The sequence below is a fragment of the Silurus meridionalis genome, chromosome 8 (genome assembly GCF_014805685.1).
Source record: "Silurus meridionalis isolate SWU-2019-XX chromosome 8, ASM1480568v1, whole genome shotgun sequence".
Taxonomy (NCBI): Eukaryota; Metazoa; Chordata; class Actinopteri; order Siluriformes; family Siluridae; genus Silurus; species Silurus meridionalis.
This window is the reverse complement of record NC_060891.1, coordinates 16,517,195-16,538,279: the sequence shown is the minus strand read 5'-3', so window position 1 is coordinate 16,538,279 and position 21,085 is coordinate 16,517,195. Positions and strand designations below refer to the sequence as shown.

The 21,085-nt window shown below is 39.6% G+C and overlaps 1 protein-coding gene across 4 annotated transcripts in view; it reads left to right on the top strand.

Annotated features, from left to right (window-relative positions):
* kiaa0586 (KIAA0586 ortholog) overlaps positions 1-17,336 on the top strand; it is a 93,774-nt gene extending 76,438 nt beyond the window's left edge. For 3 of the 4 annotated variants that reach the window (XM_046855194.1, XM_046855196.1, XM_046855192.1), the window contains one exon: positions 16,878-17,336. The gene's annotated coding sequence lies outside the window, so the exon portion shown is untranslated. Of the gene's footprint in view, positions 1-5,497; positions 6,168-16,877 lie in introns of those variants that run through there. The other variant, XM_046855193.1, reaches the window with a different exon arrangement.
* The last annotated feature ends 3,749 nt before the right edge of the window (positions 17,337-21,085 follow it).

Below are 21,085 nucleotides of genomic sequence, written 5' to 3'. Positions count from 1 at the left end.
TCTGTTTATACATCTGCAGTGTTTATTCTTTTTGAGCTTTTCATTCAGCTAAACCACTTATCTGTCAATCAGCCACAGCCCAATGAAGGTCTAAAAATTAAATATTGAGTTGTTTACATTAAAAGAACTCTTAGAACCAGACACAAGTGGCAAAAAATTGCCCTGGTTTTAACCTGTTAAACATTAGAGCAACATCAGATACATTTCGGCTTCAGTTTAATGCTCAGTTATGAAGCCTGTGTATATTGCTTGGCAGGACACACATGCAATTCTTACTGCAGACTGAAGATGGCAGTGTGTCTGTGTGCCTGTATTCTACATTCTTCTTTTTTTTTATCTTAAGCTTGAGGTCGGGGAGGTCAGTCTGGGGCCCGCTGACCACTTGTAGATCAGATTCTACTCTGTGAGACCAGTCTGGTTCGTCACTATTTGTGTCAGCTTGAGAAAATCAGCTGTTTCTCAATGACTAGAGGCAGTTTGAAGTGATAGGGTGGACACTGAAACAGACGTGAATATATACTTTTCTTACATTCATATGGTATCTGAGTGAGTGAGAGAAAGAGAGGGGGAGAGATTGATGGTAGAGTTCTGAATAGAGCTTCTTGTACTTAGGCATGGCCTCTATGCAGTCAGTGAGTTATGACTCCTGTGCTTTACTAAAATACATCCACTAAAATACAGGTTTAGGCTCAAATCCAAAATGTCTATTTTAACCTTTCCTTCATTGTCTCTCCTATATGCCCTGAATTCCCGTCTCCACATCCACTCCTCCACCAGCATGACCTCCTCTGTTTCCTTAGTGCTTGCCCATAAAGGAAAGCTTCTTCTGTGTCTGACATTTATCACTCCAAATGTGCTTTCATTTAGCTGCTTTTTTTTTTTTTTTTTTTTTTTATCATAATGGAGCTTGGTTCATTGTATGCAGGTGGCACAGTGGTCACGACAAAAATCGTAAAGTAACTATACGGCCAGCTGTCTGAATGTCAAAGCAATTCTGTGTGTTGCACTGGCACTGAGACATTTTTTTTCTTCCCCTTTTTCTGTCAGTGTAATTTGACGCATCAGTGAAAAGAGCAGGAAGACCAGGCTTCCACCTGCATTTCAATGCCTCCATTTATTTTTGAATTAACTCGGACTCCAGTGTCGTGTGAGAGTGAGAGAGCACTTGTTTGCACTAAAGAGTGTGGACGGGACACACAGTGCTATTGTTAGGCTTTTTATTACAGTTCTACTCATTTATCCTCATGCTCTGGACAGGCAATGAAGAAATATATATATATCCTCATATATATATTTCTTCATTGCCTGTCCAGAGCATGAGGATAAATGAGGAATATCTCATGCTAAGAAGCTTTACTATTAAGTTGTCCATCATGGTTTCCATAATAAGCTTGCATACGTCAAGACATGTGTTTTTATTTACTGTATGGTAAACAGCCCGATTCCTTCGCTGAATTACTCGGTCCGGTTGCATACTGTAAATAAATGGCTTTGTACCTGTTTAGTCACGCACCCTGTCCATGCAAAATCTTGTCTGACAATCAAGTCCTGTGTGCCAGCAATCAGCTCCTCTGCCTTTTTTACAGATGGGTCGATTGTGTTTCATAAGAAAGGCTGCAGTGTGCTACCATGCGCTCGAATCAATGCAGACATGATTCGCCAGTGTGTGCCCGTCACCCAGCTGCGCTGTCAGATAGCTATCTCTCTATTTACCACTCAGAGAGCGGAATCGCGTAGAATGGTCTCTCTGTTCAGCCGGCCTACTTCAGTCAAAGCCGTGACATCGGGGAGAAAAAGTAAATTAAAGGTGCTTATATAATGGGGCTCTGGAGCTGGTAATCTGGGTGTGCTGTGGGCTGGAGAAAACAGCTTTCTGTGGACATGGTTATTAGATGAATATTAGCTTAAGGTGATGTCAAACATCGGATTTCAGGAATATTGTTGTTCTGTGCCATTTCACATTTATTCCATAGGTAGTTGCCATATTAAGGAAATTCGACAGGAATTTTACAGCTTGAGCCCCACAGAGGATTTGTATACGCTCACACGTATTAAAATGTAAAAAATAAAGGTTTATGGTCTGTAAATGGGAAATTGGGGCCCGAATTGGGGCCCAGTGGATCACAAGGCTGCTCTGTGTAAAGGAGTGAAATATGGAGCTTGTGTGAGGAACAGGAAGGGGGTGTATTGGTACAAACACACATGTATATCCAGACTTGTACACAGGTCCACAGTTAAGTCTACAGAGGCGTACAGATAAAATGTTTTTCACAATCCGTTGAGCTTTGCAAGTACTCTATTAATGCGAGTATTGCTGTTTGACGTACTGCATCGTACCTGTGCTTCTTTTGCTCAGGCTCGTTCTTCCTTGTTATAATCGTGTAACTAGAGCTGCTTTTACTTCTATTTGATTTACATATGGCAAATTTCATTTGTTTTGTGTTCCTAGATAATGTTACAGATCTCTCGAAATGACACATGTACATGTCACTAGCTGTGGTTTCAGGGTAGAGTTTTTGCATATGCTTGAGATGTTAACTTCCGCCTTAAACATGAGGAAAATGCTGTTGGCTATTTTGGGATGCCTTAAACCAGACTCTCCTTACTATCTAAAATGGTTTGGTAAAAGAGTCAGTTTTGAATGTTTTTACTTGGCACAAGCAGTGAGAAGAGCTCTCATGTTTCTTCGTCAGCAGCAGTCCTGTACAAACAAAGGGGGCCAAAGCCCAAGCTGACACAGTGTCTCCCAGCACTGGGCTCCTCTCATGGAGGTCTTTTTAAACAAAGCCATGAGAGGATTATTTACACAGTCCAAACTGGATGCCTGTTCTCCAGTTTGTGTTGAAAGATGCACAACTACAATACTTTTTTAAACAACTCATCTTAGGGCTACAGGCCAAGATTTAATTACATTTTTGGTTTGTGTACATGAACCTAGCAGTAAAACACTGCACCTTTGACTAAATACAGATTTATATCCATCTACTGTTGGTCAACATCACAGGCACTTTTTAAAAAACCGATTAACTGTTTAATTTAATCTCTTAATTGGATCCATACTTGAAATTCTTAATGTCAAAACATGACATGTTCCCTTGTGGTGCATTCTGCACTGAGCTGTTGACAGTATTGGCGCATGTTTGTCAGCGCTGCCTAGGACCCCGGTGCTCTGTAGACAGGATGAGACAAAGCCTAAAGTTAAATCCTGGATTCTACTATGTTTTCTTATTAAAGCAGGAAATGAAGGAACAATAATCAACCCCACCAGACAAAGTAAACAAAAAACAAACCAAAGCTGGTCTCCATCTTTTGCCTTTCTGGCAAACACACACCCATTCCCCAACCAGCAACAGTATTTGAAATTTATGGTTGAAAACCTCTGAAATAACACACAGAATAAACAGTCCGGTTTTAGCCAAACAGAGCCTCATTTCGCTTTCAACTCTGAGTATTATGTTGAGAAAAAAAAACAAAAGCATCATGGAACTTTTATTACCCATGCGTCATGAAATGTTTTCTGCATTAGTTGTTATGACTCCAGATTGCTGCTTGCACTCAAAGCCAGAGGAACATGTCTACTGGAGGCCATTCGCTTAAAACAACAGAGAAAATGGCGAGAAAGGTCTTCTCATGCTAAACACAACAGCGAACAAACAGGGGCTTATCTGGAATTACTGCTGACTGCTGTGTGTAGTGAAAATATTTTCTTTGGTCCATTTTGGAAAAAATCCTTAGACATTAAAAAAATGGCGGGAACGTCCAACGCTCCGTTCTTAGTTCTGGCTGCGTGTCATGTTCTCTCCCTGGTCTAATTGTACACAGTATACGTGACCTGCATTTTACCCTACAAAAGCTTCTAAACCCATTTTCTGGAAATGGTTAGTCTAGTTCCATTTGTATTTTGCTGATTTTATATAATACGCAGAAATCATGATTAGCGCAGCAGTACTGGAGGAAGCCTACATACTACAGGTTCAGTAAGATTATCATGAAAATAATAACAAGAGAATGTTTGTTAGCATTAACAAAAAGAATGTGTTTGAAATTATAATAGTATTTGTCCTGGATGCACTGTGAAAGTGTGTTTATGCTGACTTACAAAGCCAATGGCATAGGATGAAACAGCTATACACAATTGTTCAACTTCACCCAAAGGCATGCAGGGATTGAATACGACAATAAACTCTATAACAGGTATTTAGCGGCAGATGGTTAAGATCCCCCCAGCATTTTCGCTACCCAGTCTTTGCCCACATCTGTTAACTCTAACTTACTCTCTGAGTGAGCTTTCAAATCTTGTTTGTCATTCCATCTCTGTTGTGGACCAGGAGTGCTTCCTTCATGGATTATTATCTTGTTAAATGCTTATTTTGACAGGATGGTAAGTACCATGTACACCGAGAGGTGTGTTTGTGTGCGCGTGCATTTGTGTGCAATGTGTATAGAATGAAGCTCGGTCAAGTTCATGTTTATTATCACAGATGCGTGTCACAGATGGTTACAAAGTGATTGCACACTTCCCTTTAGTCTTTCAGGTCAGCAGCAGGACACCAGGGAGAGCAGTGCCACTTCAGATTCTTCAGAAGGCTAGCTGATGGGCTATAAGTCAATAAACTGCTGGAATATTATTGTGAGATGTTTATTGAAAATAGATTTTCAGTTATATCGCATAACTGTAGGCCATCAGTGTTGACAAAAATGGTAGGGTTTTGTTTCTGCTACTACATTTATATATATATATATATATATATATATATATATATATATATATATATATATATATATATACACATACATACAGTAATATAAGATCTAAATATATCTCTGTCATGGTTTTTACATGCATCTCATGGAAGGAAGTTCCATGTCTACTTATGTCAATGTATTATATTTTAACCTTCATGTTTAACAATCCCGGCACATTCGCTTATTGTAAGATGAAGATCCGTGAGAAGCTGTTGTCAGCCGCGCCAGCTGTAGTGCCCCGTCTACTTGTGAACAGCTGCAGAGGGCTAAGAGCATGAAGACACAAGCATCAACATTACTCTTCCAGACCACATATATTTTGTTGTGTCTGTTAGGAATTCTTTACGTTTGATGTTTATAAGCATGGTCCTCAGAGAGTTTAAGGCAAATAGCAGCCACACTTGCTTGCATCGAGTGATCACACTTTTTAATGGCTTGGGCAGAAGTGCAAAAAATGGTTTACATTCCTTCAAATGAAAAGCTTGTAAATTTAATTGCTGAATCATGACATTATTTCATTTATTTTTTTTTATTTTTTTTTACAGTTTAATCATTTGCTTCCATTTTTATGTGACATTTCCTTTTTGAGATTGTGGATGAAGTGAACGAATGTTAACAGCAAGTCATAAATTACTTATGAATCAGTACTTAGAATTGCAAGGATGGATGCTCGGACCGCAGGGATGTATTATATTTATCATCCCTTAACTGTTTATGCATCCCGTTTAAAGAGATGTCTCTGTTTCATTAGATGAAGAGATAAGCCCCTCTCCCCTGCACAGAATGACATATTGAAAGGAGGAAAGAGAGGAGAATAGCCTCTGAAACTAATATCGTGTTTGGAGTATGGATGAGGGTTTGGATAGCCTTCACCCTGTCACCCTGAGTCCTCTTCACCCAGAGAGAGACAGAGATTTATCCTTTGAGCAGCAGCCTTTGATGTGCAGAGCCAGGCTGTCTTGCTAAGCCACACGCCAGAAGGTCCTGGCTCTGCTGTCCCAGGTGGAGAAGTGCAGCTTTAATGGAAGATCTCCTGTTACAGTCAGCCCACGGTTGGAGAGGTTGTGCCCGAGATTTGTTTGAAGTTGAGCTGCACTGAGACTACAGACCTTCTGCCTACATATGTTGACAGATGTGCATCTTGCTTCCTGACAACGGTGTGTGGGCGCTCTTAAGTTTTGGCATATGACTTGTTGGGAAAGTCACAGAATATATGAATGTATTATTTCTCCATAAAGCTCCAAAATAATATAAATGATACTCAGAAATTATTTGCTTGATAAGAGCTTGATAATTGATTGCAATTATTTAGGAAGTATGAATTAATGGGAAACAAGGTTTCTTTCATGTATTTGGCATTTAATTGGATGAATAGAAATTCTGTCATTTTAAATATCAATAAACATCGATATGTAATAAAAGCCATCTTCAGCTATTCTCTATTATATTCTATGGACAGTATAAAAGATAGTGGAGCATGATGTTTTATTTAATAAAAGGCTACAAGAGGTTACAGCAAGTTCTTAAATGCATTATGGTGGTTGTTCTGACACCCCCACACACACACACACACACACACACACACAAACACACAACTTCTTGAAACCTCTTATAAATGTTAGTTTAATAATGAATTTATAACCATTTATAATTAGATTTGATGTGCAAACATCAATTCAAGCTAGTTCTGATTATCACATACATTATAGTGTGATCATAGGTGGGGGTTTTTGGTGGCAGAAAGATTTCACTGAAATTGGTGACAAAAACCTTAATCACATCAATGGTTATAGTTAATTCTTCACTAAATTGTACAATCCCAATCAGTTTATTATTAGTTTGTAGAATGTCTGCCGTACATGAATGAGCCGTTATTACAAATTACAATCTGCACCTGACTTTCGGACCAATCAGTGTTAGGAATTCAACAGTGCTGTCATACAAACATAAATAAATGGCCGACTTGCTAAATCATGAAAAAGTGTGATTAATTATGCAGACCTCATTGTACTATGATTGTAATATTTTTTTTTTCTGATTTTATGTCTCATCCATTTTAAGACTTGCAGAATTCATGCAGTTTGAAGTTCTATACTGTCTAGCATACACTATACATGTGCTATATATTGTATAAACATGGCACAGCATTACTCATTGTGCCTGTATAGAAAATCATATAAAGCTAGCTATTCTCTTGTGGTTGCTAGTAGTTTTGGAACAGACTGCCAGCTTTATACACAGTATAAATGTGCAAATAGAAGCGAAAGCATTATTGGATAAGCCATTGAATAGACTAGTACCCTCACCCTACTCCCCCAAGACAGTCTAAAGGTTTTATTTTCTATTCTACCCCAGTGCAGAAATGTGTTAAGGATGCAAGGTTTGTGTAGTTGAGAGAGGTGTGTATGTGGTTAGAGTGAGGCCTCCTTTCAGCTAAAAAACAGTGCTGTTTTTCTTTTGTCCCAAACAGTTCTGTTTCTCTCATTTCTTTTCCTCCTCATCTGGTTTCTATCAGACCTGCTCCCACTGCCAGCCAACCTTCTCCATCACTCTTCTCTCCCTCTCTGCGCACACATTTTTGTTCTCTTATACACACGTACACACTCATTCTCTCATAGATATTATTCTCTATATATCTCTCTCTCTTTCTTTCTTTCTTACACACACACACACACACACACACACAATTTTTCTCTCAATCTCTCACTGTCTTCCTTGTGGTTCGAAATAGGCTCCAACCCCATGTCAACATTCTGGCACTAGTCTAATTCTCCACAGCTCACACTAACATCTTGAATCTATAAGTGTTGTCACATATGCCAAGTTCTTTAGAATAGCACAACCTCCTATGAGGAAGCACTACTGTAACTGCCCCTCTTTACTACATCACTCTTTGGACTTGTCTCTGTTTTCCTGGATTTTTATATTACATCTAGTAGGTTTAATGCAAATACTTGTCTCAAGTTATCTCAATGGAAGTTGTCTCAAAGGTAATTACAGATGTTTGAAATCTATCACAGAAATGGTGCTTAGCTGAAGTAGAAAAAAGGGTTTGTCTGCACCTGTGATCACATCAGCTTTTTGTTTGCTTCACAGAATATTACCATATTATTCTTTTCTTTAGCCAGGAATTCGCTTAACATCTAGACTCCTTTTATACTCCTCCCTTATCGCACTCCTTTTTACTAGTGTTGCCGACTGTCTCTTTCATTTCCTTTTTTACATTTGTTTGATTTTGATCCTAAATATTAACGAAACAAGAGGTTTTCAATGGTCACCTTTCTTGTCAAGCTGAAATATTTTCCAGTTCTCATAGACTTCAGTGAAATTTCATTATAGGTAATCAAACAGCTTTGTGCATTTAATGTGTTTTTGCCCATACAGTTCATACAGTGCGGCATATGGCTCATAATTAAGTTTAGCTCCCAACAAGTGAGGAAATTACTGTATGTGGAATCAGCCATCAGTTGATTGGGTCATTCTAATGCATCTGCTGCAGCACTCAGCATTTGAATTTGTGCCCGCTTTTGTAATATATTTCAGCATTGTAAATAGAGCTTCTTGTGTTAAAAAAAAAAAAGATGGAAACCATTTCCCCATGCGGTTTTATTTAATGCTACATAAGTGTCCTGGATTAAATTTAGAGACTAGTGGCTTTCTAGCTGAGCCATGTGTATTGCTGTTTTGAGGATTATGCTCACACCTGCTAATGTTTCCCAACTCTTTATGTTCACACCTTCCTTTCACACAACACTATTTTTACATGAACAAATGCAGAAAAATCGATCAAAGTCAGAAGCAAATACGTGGCATATTGCTTTGTGCTAAATATTTCTCTCCCACCCACTCCTCCCCGTTGTTAATAATTAGAGCTCCTCAGACAGATGCACCCCTGTTCACAGATGGTTGAGATGCTGGGCAGGCTGCCCATTGATCCTCTCTCTTCCCTCTCCCCTCTCATGATTATAGCTCATACACATTTCCAGTCATATCTGAGTTACACTCATTACAGGACCAAGACACTGAATGATACAGATTGAATCAGCTAAAATAGCTAAATGCTACTTACTGCAGTGGTGTGCACAATTTTCTGTCTTTATGACACTCTGTCTGCTGCTCATTTTGTTGCAGTGTTAGGAGCTAGTTGATGGCGCACCCATTAGAAAGGTGTCGCACATTTAATTATTGAAGTTCTTTTTTTTTTTTCCTTCCTTACTGTCTATTTGAGGAAATTGTCATTGATAAATGTTTTAGAATTAAATAGGTTTTTGGTAACGATTATAAAAGTGAAATTAAATTGTGTTTGAATAGCGTTAAAGTAGTTGAAAGAGACCAGGCTTCTGTGCAGTCTGGTTATAACATGTTTATATGATGTACTCTTTATTACCCTTCTTCCCCAGGAGTTTGGGGCAAGCACTCAAAAGCAGAACAATTTTGGGGGGGTTTCGTCCTCTTCCTTCAAGCATACAGTCCTTAACAGTGCACAACAAACACACGCCATGATTTTTGTCTACAGCGTTGGTATTTTTAGATGTGATTTCGTTACGGAACCTTTTGGGTTTACTGTTTTTTCCATTTAAAGTTCGGTTGTGTTTTTCTAAACAGACTATGACCTTCTGTTAAAAAGGTATTAAAATTAAAAGTACCGCTTTAAAGTTGCTTTGAAGAAATTTCAGGACTCATTTCACCTCTGGGTTTGACCTTATTGAAACTGTTCATTGTGAAGTCTTTTTTCCCCTCCATCTTTTTCTGAAGCTTGGTCTCTGAAGGTCCTTCAGGTCCTCTTGGGACACATATAACCCACTTCTCTAAAAATAACCATTAGTACAAAGCGGTCGGTTACAGCAGTGCACGGTGAGTGGCCCCATTTTGGCATGTTGCTCTATAAGCACTGATCGATTTCACTTCTGCTAAATGCATTGGATGTCTGTTTAAAAAAAAAAAAAAAAAAAAAAAAAGCTTGCTGAGCATTAAGGATGGAAGGTTGTATATTTAAATATCCTGTTACAGTGTGTTGCCAAACCTATAGCTCACAAGCCTTTAACAGCGGAGTTAGGTTCTTTCTCCATAGACTAGTTAGGTGTATGAGAGTTATAACAGATACTTGATGCCATGCTATGTAGGAGTGCTGCTCAGACTAAGATTCTTTTGTCTCATCTAACATTTTCTTTTCAAATATCAGTCAGCAAAAACATGTCTTTGGCGAGAAGTACTGAGACATAGCCTGTACCCTGCCAAGAGACACTGACACTACCTGTCTTGAGGGCCCTTTTTAAACAAGCCTTAAGCACCATTGGACCTTCTTCATGATGAAGATGGATAAGATTTCTCCCTTCACTGTCTCTGACCCTAAGCAATGGCCTGGCTGACCCTGTCCCCTCTCCACTCCTTGACCTCATTTTATGAGGGCATGGCCTCGGCCACTGAGCCCTCCACATGGTGGTTCTGCTCCTTCATGCGTGACGTGCGCTCTGTCTGAAGCCAACACTGCATACATCCTCCTTAACCATCTCCAGATAAAGGGAGCATTGAGGGACACTCTCCCATCCTCCCACCCCTCCCTGGCCCTCCGTGTATGGATGAGAGGTAGGCTAAGAGAAGTGAAGGGGTGGATGAAAGCTCCCTTTGGTTAAATGCAAATCCCCTTTACTCCCGATTCTGAAGTTTTCCACTCATACAGCTGCCTCCCCCAATCTCTCTATCAGTGGGAGTTCTGCAGGACAGAAGGGACTTTCCACGAGATTCTGGCTCTGAACTGAACCCAAGCCCCTCTCCCTCTAACTCAGTGCAGCCTCTCTCCTCTCCGGGGAGCTGGGTGGGGTCGTGTGGCCCTATATCCAAAGGTCACAACCCCTGACTTTCAATTAGCACTCCTGGTATTGTGTCCCCTCTAGTTTCAAAGGTAGGACCTGGTTAAAAAAAGAAGAGGGGGTGGTTACTTTGCAACACAATGCCCCAATAAGCAGTCCATACAGTTTTGCCCATCAGTGGTGTAAACAAGCAAGGAGAAAAGGATTAGTTAAAAAGCGCATTGAGGTCTGTGATTGACTCAGTCTGTCTTTGGGGATAGGAAGTTTGATGGGTTCCCAGTACTCTAGGGGTGACCTCTTCCTGCTCTCTCTGCTACATCATAGAGCTCTCTCTACTAGTCCACTAAGTAGGTGCAATACATTTGCTTTTACCATTTCTCTGCTTCAGAATTTTCCCAATAGTTTCCCAGTGTTTTCCCATCAACCTTCGATTCCTAATGATGTGTTCAAGATATGTTTTGACAATGGATCGTTGAGGCCCATCTCACACAGTCACCCTCAGTTTAAACGGTGATGCAGGCATGTTTTAACTTGCACTCTCTCTTCTTTCCATGCTGTACTCCCTGGGTAAAACACTGAGCCAAAGAGCTGTTAAATGCATTTGAACTAGCTCAAATTCATTCAGACAGCTACAGCAGTGGTCACTTCCTGTACAGTACTCAAATCCATTTGTATTGCTGCCTGTCCGACTCCTCTGTAGATCTATGCTCTGTCCTCTGAACTACCTCTGTTGCTTCCCACAATCTGATTTCTCGAATAAACACTTTTAAACACACTCTGCATCAGAACAGACCTTATTAGAGTGTTTCGTCAGGGATTTGCTCAAGCAAATACCTCCAATACAAGAAGGAATTGCAAAGTTCTTTCTCCTTTTTGGCCACTGTTTTACAGTTAAACAAAGCATGGCCTTTGTCCACTAAGTCCATTGTGTTCCACGATTGTAGGATGTTCGAATACCTGAAGACCAGATTCTTGTATACGCTTGTCTTTACGCTTGGCTTGAGTTTACGTAAATGTTTCAGTGTTGGCTTGCAGTAGGATGAGTTTAAATGTGTGTGTCTCTAAATCGCATACCTAGTTATGCCTTTAGGGAAGGTGAAAGAGGTGTGTGTGTGTGTGTGTGTGTGTGTGTGTGTGTGTGTGTGTGTATGTGTGTGTGTTTGTCTGTGTGCTGTAACTGTTTCTGTTCCAAGTTGTGGCCTGGAACAGGAAATGAAGATTCCTCTCGAGATACCTTTTTTGGGCAAACCCCAAAAGAGACTTTGTGGTTCCGCTTAATATTTTAACTCAGCAGGTTAGTGTGTGTTTATCGCATGCCTGTTTATCTTTTTCTCAGAATTGCTCTGCCAAAAAGGGGGGCTTGAATGACACCGCTGTCTGCTTTGAGGACATGGATAAAGGTATTCTGTAAATAGTTTGGTATGTCCTGATTGTTTTCACATGTTTTTCCAGCAGAAGTCATTTTGGCAGTGACTTCATTTTCATTTTATTGTTTCAGCATAGCACAGCGCCTGTCGTCATTTAACTGTTCTCTCAGCTCAGAGCTCTGGTTGAACAAAAAAAAAAAGAAAGAAAAAAAATAGGTTCATCGAACACTACCTAAAGAAGAACGTTCCAAAGGTTTTAACTCAAAACGAGCACGAAACAGTCTCATGCCACAACCTCCCCTCCACATACACGCACACACACACACACACACACACACACACACACACACACACACACACACACACACACACACACCCTAGAAGCTGGAGAAGAGAGAAAGAAGAGCAGAGGGTGAAAGAGTAAATGGATGAGAGTGAGAGTGGGGGTAGACTCATCTGTCAGCACTGAAAGCTTGGAACAGGGTGGAGAACACGCTTAAGTGTTTGCAGGTGTCTTTGGAGAGAAGACTATAGAAGGCTTCACAGAAAGCTTGTGTGTCTTATCAGATATTAAACACAGTTGCAGACTTGAATCAGAGCTTTCTCGCACTCTACCACTTTGGAACGTGTCCAACTGTTGCTGATGTCTTTTACTTTTTTTTTTATTTTGTTTTGTTTTCCTTTTCTCTTGCTCTTGCTCTTGCACCTGGCCTCGCTCTCACCTCAAGGTCATCCAGGAGTTGGACTCTTTGACCCGTGTTATCGTTTCTTTTTATCCAAAGCGTGACATTTAAAAGTTATGCTGAAAGACGAGAAATTCTCACACCACCTGGCCTTCTGTGTGAAATCTCAGCACCATCTCTTCTGTCCATTTTGGCGTATATCAGTCTGTCTGTTTATAGAGTACTGAAGAAAAGGAGATGTGTGTACTTTGCTTTAAGACATAAGTAAATACAGTGCCTTTAATGTCAACAGGTGTGTGATCAGCAAAGGGGCAGAATGAAATAAATATATTCACGCAGGCATGCTCTGGCTGCTGCTAATTCAGATTCTACCTTTTCCTGCCTTGTAAATACAGATTTACTTTTATCTAATGTTCAGATCTTTTGAAATCTGATCAAGCGTGAAGCACATCTCTTTCCATATTCATTATTGTGTGTCTGTGCTGTTTGATGCCAAATAGGTGCACAACATAGCTGGCATGTCGTATCTTCCATCTCCTTCCTACCAAATTTCATATGAAGTGCTGGCATACATTACACTATATTTGCGTGGCCGCTTCAAAGGCATTCTTGTGTACCCTCATGGCTGTATGGCATGAGAACAAATTTAGCACAAATTTTACAGTGTATTTCCCGTGGAGAGGCATTTTCATATTTCCAGTCAGTATTATTTTCCTTATAATAATAATAATAGAGTAGCATGGACAGTGAGCCTATTCCTAGCTTTTTTGCTTCTTACAAGGTAAGGCTTTAAAAAAAGATGTAGTTTTTATAGTTGCTCCTGGAAAGTAATTTCACAAGACATTTGATGAATTAATTAATATGGTTCGTAAAATGTTTTTCCTTCAAATGAGCTGAGAATGCACTTGGCACTCGGTGGATAGTGTGGATGAAACAAACATATTTAAAAATTGTTCCATGAACAAACATCACTTTTAAATTACTTAAATGCATTACTCATAAAATATACACTATATGTTGACACATGATTATACGTTTTGAATGTGCCTTTCAAACATCCCATTCGACATTTGCTGTTACAAACTTCTTATTCAACAAAGGTTGTTCAGTGTGATTGAGGTCAGAGCTTTATAGCAGGCCACTCAAAATCTTCCACTCCAACCCATGTAAACCATATCTTCATGGAGGCCCATCCAGTAATTTTTTGTGCAATTGTCTGTGGTAACAATTTGGGGAAGAACTATATATCGCAGGAAAAGTGTCCCAAAACTTTTGTCACTATAGTGTATATTGATCTTTATTTGGATTGATATTTATTGGAATTCTGGTGTTATGAAATGAAGGGACTCTACAGGGGGGAAAAAACATCTCAGGTTTTCAAATATACCTGAATATTTCACACCACTTCTTAAACTAGGTTGTGTGAACAATACCTGGGGGAAATGATATGTTCCTGTTCTTCTTCCCTCCAAGTCTCATCCACCTGTGAAGCATGCTATAGGGAACATCATAGATTGGGACTTGTTCGTAGCCTCAGGGTCTGGACGGCTTTCAGTCTTAAGAAAGCATCGAATTGAAATTATATTAAAAAAATTTGATGCCTGAAACTAAAAAAGTTGGAGGACACAAAACACAATGATTTTGAAAACTAAAATAAATGAACAGGGAGAGGGACCCTTTAGCTTTATCTATTAAAAGGAGTACAGTCGGACCTCATTTTATACGCTGTTAATGGTCAGACCAGGTCGTTCCTGGTTCAGCAAAGGGTTCATGAAACTTTCTTGCAACTGTACAATAATCAAACATCTGGCCTATTGTTCCAATTCAGAATAGATGCTCCTATTTGTCAGTTCAAAGGCAAAGCTAAAACAAATGTTTCTCAGTTTCAACATGACTTCAAAACGCACTCATAAGCGCATTCCTAATTAGAAAAGCAGAGCCCATCTTAGAAATATTAAAGTGTCTGGTCTCTTCCTCAGCTGTGGACGCCCTCCTCTCAGCGGTGTCTGTCTGTTTGCTTTATTCTGGATGCCTTTGCTGTGCTGTTTGGATCCTTCCGCACAGCTGTGAATATTTGCTAAGGCCCACATAGAAAGTGAAATCATTGCCTTTGCACTCAGACTTCAAACACTTGGCAGGCCACTGGGCGTCATGGCGGTCTCGAGAGGAACAGCAAAAAGGCCAGAGCTAGCTGAAGAGGTGAGCAGCTGCCTGGGAAGAAACTCGTCTTTGAAGCAGTCATACTGAGAAATCTTTTCAAACAATACGCTCCCTCTCCCTCATTCATTACCTTATATGATAGTCTCTAATGGAGCCTCTCTTAATAACAGATTCATGGCAGTTGTACTGAAGGTTATTTAGTGCTCCTTGTCACCATTACCGTTCCTATTTGGATCTGAAGAGCTGAAGGCTGTTTACACGTATTCCAAGCTTCAAAGATGTTTTGTTTCCACCAGTCTAACTCCCACTCACTCCATCCTTTTTACTCATAAGCGCACACACTAAAGTTTGCCTCCACCCTGAGGTGCTGTAGTCATACTAGATTGTTTGTAGCCCTGAACATTTTTATACACGAAACAGGCCTGAACTTTGTCCATCTGCTTCTCACAAACAGGCATCACTGAGTGCAGCTTATGGATGTTGTGCTGTGGTTCCTGGAGGGCCTGCTCTCCTCTGAACCTCCTGCCAGTACCATTTCACACACTCCCTTCTTGTTTATCTTCACTGAGAGTACTTTCGAAGACATGGATCTGGAATTCTGTTGGTTTCAGCTTTTACAAAGCCCTGAAAACATCGCTGTGTTGCCTGGATATAGTTGCGGTGTTGGCAATTTTTTTTGTTTGTTTTTATACAGGAGGAATTTTATTTTCATATGTACAACTCTTTTATGCATGCAGTGTTTTAATATCCAGTGACTCTAGGTGGTCATTTCAGAAATGACCCCGATTTGACCCGTTGGCAGAATGCGAACCGAATGTTTTATGGTTTGCAGTTAGAATTTTTACAAGCAAGCAAAATAAGTATTGGAGACTTTACGTATTCTAGATATCAGAGTTCAGGAACACAGAAATTCATGTGGAATACAGTTTACAAAAAATATTTTAAGTTTATTGTTTCTGTGTTCTCTGCTCTCTGTTATTTCTATACATGCTATCAAAAGTTTCTTCACATGTATTATTGCAAATTTTGAAAGCTTCTCGGTTCTCTGGCAGTTTTTTCTCTGGTTTGCCTAAATCTGTGTAGTCTGAATCAGATTACATTTATTGATTTGGTGTGTGTGTGTGTGTGTGAAAGTAGTAATAAGTGAGAATGAACCAAGCTCAAACTTTAATCCACAAGCCATAAAGTAATTCACATCATGTCACTTTGTGGTTTTTTTTTTTTGGGTAGCTTTTGTGGATAGAGTGGTTCTTCTAAAACTTCAAGACAATCTTTAAAAACATGCTGATACGTTAATGGGGATGTTTCTGGCCTGTGAAACACTCATCAGTTAATTCCATGTAACATCGTCTACCACAGCTTGAGCTATCAGAGATAATTGCAGACACTGGATGCATACAGTCATGGGACTTTCCCTGCAGTCAGGCAGTCTTCCTGCTGGACTCTCTGTGCTGTCCGTACACGCTTCACTGAGCAGGTTAAGTGCCTGCGTGGCCTCCAGGTCCTGCCACCTCCCCGCCAATGATGTCTGTTTGTTTAGCCCCTTTCCAACGAGTTGTTTTATAGCTTGTATAGCAGTGGTAGAAAGATGAGCAGGTGCCATAACCAGCCATGGTAAATGGTAAAACAAAAATACAAAATTCAGGATTGTATCTGATGAACTGTTCAAACCTAATAGGTTCATTCATTCATTCATTCATCATCTTTAGTAATTGTCTTGGGTCATGGTGGATCTCAGGAACACTGGATGTAAGGCAGAAATAAACCCTGCTGACGGAATACCAGTCCATCACTGCGTGACATCCACATACACACGTTTACACCTAAAGCAATTCAGGCAGCCAGTCTTCTATTATGAGAGATGTGAGGGAACCCACACATACACAGAGATGACATATGAAATTCCACGTACAATAAAATGAACTAAGGATTGTGCTCAGCCCTGGAGCTGTGAGCCAGCAATGCTGTACCACAGTGCCACCGGTTTCTCACTGCATGCCGATATTTCAAATAATGTCATCACCTCTTAAATTCTGCTACTGCAATGCTCTGACATTGTACGCACCTTGAGATACATTATTAATGAACTTTTTCCCCATTTCCTGTCACAGGAACTGGAAGCTTTGGCAAGCGGGAGAAGACCTGGAGTCATTTCAGTCATTTCAGCTGCTGTCTGGCCAAAGGGACAGTCAGTCACAATCTGTTAGCACTGTAGAAGACGATTCAGACTCTTTCAGCGACATGTTCTAGCACCTGTGGAGCAATCATTGTGCCTCATTTCCTGCAGGCCTCAGCGGGCAGGAGCTCAGCAAATCTCTATCAGCCTGAGTGCAGCTTTGGGACCAGGGTGAATTATTTATCACTGTGCCTTGTAAAACGAATAAAATGATATGTCTTTTGGTTAGTGTGAGTGTGTAATACTTAATAGTTTATAGCACCAACTTTGCCATAACAAGGTCTTCCTGAACGTGTGCCATTCATTTGGTTTTAATTGTGAAAAAGTAAATGTGCTAATTGGTTAAACATTCATGGATTTACACTATCAAACCAATAAATATTTTATCAAAACATTGCTGGTTGTTTTATTTCTGTTCTATTCTCTTTTCCCATTCATTCTTTCATTTAATTCATCCTTATTTTAATGTCATTGCAGTTTTCAGAATTTTTTTTCTTTTCTTTCAGTTAAAAAGTTTGTGTTGGCTGTAGAGCACATGGCTGCATGGCATGTTCACGTGTGGTAATGGCCATGCAGAACATTGCATTACGTGACTGGGTTTCATTTCATTACTGCCAGGCTATTATTGCTCCAGAGAATGCAGTACAGTTTATCAGATGTTGCTTTGCAACCCGGCTGCAGTGATGATGCCCGTGTAATGAGCATCCTGTTTACTTTCCAGCAGCTCAGCCAAGATAAAGAAGGCCTCAAGTCTTCACCAGCAAACTGAACAACAGTTTTGGTAATTAAGGCAAAACTGAGTGTAGTTTTTTACTTAAGGTGTAGAGTTTTACATAAAAAAAAAAAATATTCAGGGTGTGTGCATTGTATCTGATCATGTTGCTAATGTTTAATATGTTAATATGTTAATATGTCAGACATTTGACAACCTACAAAGCATTTCAACACGTGTATATTACAAAATAATCTTTTCTTCCTTATTTCAGGTTCCATAAATTAAGGAAGGGAATTAACTGCTCAGTTCTATAATGAAAGACCATTTAAAAAAAATTTTTTTTTTTTTTTTTTTTTTTTTACAGCTTTACTACAGCCTCTGGTCTGATAAAAGGAGAAGATCTAGTAAAACAGGAAGTGACAGGTCTGGAGGTTTTTTGAGATTGACCAGCCCTCCACATACCACAACAAAACTGCTTAGTGTCAGCATGCTTTATTAAAAAAAAACCTGTTGTATAAAATGTGGTTGTGGTACTGATGTCTTTTTCATTTTAATGCATTTAGAAAGAAATTTATTGTGACGTGAGCAGCTGTTGCTCTAAAGTAAGAAAAAAAATTTTTTTTGTATCTCTGATTTTTATTCTGCATATACTCTTTTTGATTTTCGCTATTATTTGAATAGTTTTCTAGTTTTTTAAAAGCTGATATTTGATGAACACTGCATTATAGGCAAAATACTGAAACATCAGCCTGTTAATGAAAAGCCAGCCTTGAACGTTTTTGATTGGATTATAATGAGCGAGTGCTGATAGAGAGGGTCGGATCAGGCTGGTCTATAGAAGAGACTAAGGCACTTTTGAAAAACCCCAATGCTGGCCTGATATCACACACACTCTCTTAAATGTTTTCTAAAGACTAGGTTATGAGCCAAGAGAGCAGTCAGTTCATATCCACCCCTCCTCCTATAGCACTCTCCAAAAAACCCCTTTCAGTTCCAGTTAGCCAGCTGTTTATCAAAGCCAGATGTGTCAGGCAGGAAGCTGGCGGAAATCAAGCGTGACATTGACCACTCTTCTCTTGCACGATGGAACACGAAAAAGACTTCACCTCTGTGTTGCTCTCAGGCTGCTTGGCCTCTCCAACTCAAGGGAATTTAGTGTAGTCTTTTAGATCTGCATTAGACTACATCCAGTATAGAGGCCAAGGGTGAGCTGCAACAGGGATGCCCTAAGGGGATTTTTTTATTTGATTTCGTAAAAAAAAAAAATTTGCATTTAATCAAAGGGAGGGCAAATGAATCAAGGTTCTAGGGAGGCTGTGCAAATCTTTGCACTTTCAAATTATTATATCAACACTGAAATGACTGCACTGTGAAAGTGCAAAATTAATGGTGGACATCCATCTACTGAATATATTACGCTTTCAGATTTGCAGAGTGGAGCTACATGGAGCACTGGCCAAGGTTTTTTGCCAATATGCTTATTTTGCTGAATAAATATTGAAAAATAAATTGAAGGCCAACTTCATTAGAAACCGCCTATGTGTCTGTTGTATGTCTGTCTGAGGATTTAATGCTTAATTAATGCTGAAGCGCCTGAATGTCATTCATATGTATGACAGCAGTTCCATGAATAAATTGTCCATATGCACAGATGCTTTAGAACTGGTAAAAAAAAAATTAATCTTTAATTATCCACATCAAGAAGGTTTCACATTCCCCAGAAAGAAGCATTTACCTACCTTCTTTAGGTAAATCTTTTTTCTTAGTATATATGACAGTTAATCTTAAATCATATAGCAGGATATGATGAAGCTGAGATACAGTAGAGTAATGAAGCAGTGAGTGGAGATAAAAAACCATATGTCTGTCACATCACTGTGGGAGTGGTAAAAGACAAATGGCTTTCTTAAAGGATTTTGGGGCAGTTGTGCATGCCTTTGAATCTGTTCCAGCTACTGGACACGAAAGCTCTGATATATGAAACAGCAGTTACTCTTTAAACAGGATGTAAGTACTCAGATGCTCTGCCCATGAGAAAGAAAGTGTATTTTACACACTTTTAGCCAGAGAAACCTGAAGGATTCAATGTGATTGGAACTCGACAATTTTATGAGATTTAGAACTCAATGAGAAAAAAAGTTTTCACATTTCACAGTAAAAAAGTCAATGGGTTTCACAGAAATTCATTCAGATCATAATAGAGTCCTCTTAAAAGTTTTATAAATAATTTTTTAACTGAAACACTCAGTTTTATGGGAAATGGCCAATGATTGGTCATCTGCCATGTAAGTTAAATGGCTTCCTTTTAAAAACTGTTTTTTGGACCATGTTTGTCGATGAAACTTAGCAGAACCTTCTACCTTACAAGTAATTTCCTTTTATTAAGCCTGAAATGTTCACCTGCTCGGAAACTCCATCATTATTAGCACACCCTGACATGCTAGGCTCATCTCCAAATCCTTAATTCCCCAAGACCAGGGGGCATCAGTAATGAGTTCCCAATGCCAATTAGAGATTGATATAAAATGGCATCTTTTAATTAATCATCCAGAAACAGTTGTGCATAGCTTTCAAGGAGTCTCGGCACCATGGGGGAATATGAGCACATCTTTAATGAGACTATTAAAGTTTCAGAGTCGGATGTGAGAGTTTGTTTGGATACACGCACCAGATTTGATCGCCATGCATGGATGGTGCTGTTTTGAGCCTGTTAATTGATGCTTGGGAGACATTTGATTATCTGCCTCAGTGTTTTAGGGGGAAGCTCGCATGGGATGCGAGCAGTGGGGGAGGAAATCGACTGGCCAGGAGCCAGTCAATTTTTAGTGCTGCGTTCTGCACCAAGACTCCAGATTCCCAAGAATGTTGTTTTCTAACGAGGCCGGTAGCTTTCTTTGTGCAATGGTACACCTAAACATGTATCTTCCTGCATTTGTATAGCAAATGTTTCGCACATTTGGCATGTCTTAATTAAGGTTTGGAGCATAGACTCTGGATTTTCTCTCAATTCACCTCTGATAGATAGACAGTGATAGGGACTAGCATGGCTCCACAACTGCGTCTATCAAAATGTGAAAGCAGGATGGAATTGAGTGAGATTATACAGTCCGGCATTCATTTTATGGTCATGACCTTAGATAGGACAGGGTGTAAGATAAGGCCAGGGATTGAAGTGAAGAAAAACATCAAGAAAACGAGAGATTGCTCTAATGTATGTTCTTTTAATGATTGCTAGTATAAGATTCATGCATCCTGTATGTCTTATCTGTTATCTATTCACCAGTGGTTTAAAAGCAGCAAACATCTTACTAGTGTTGCTAACCTTTTGGGGAGTTGGAGGTCAGCTGATACATAAAGAATTTTGTTTTGATCTGGATTCACGAGCATAAGAAAAGATACCTATTTTCTGAGTCACCTTACTGACTTGA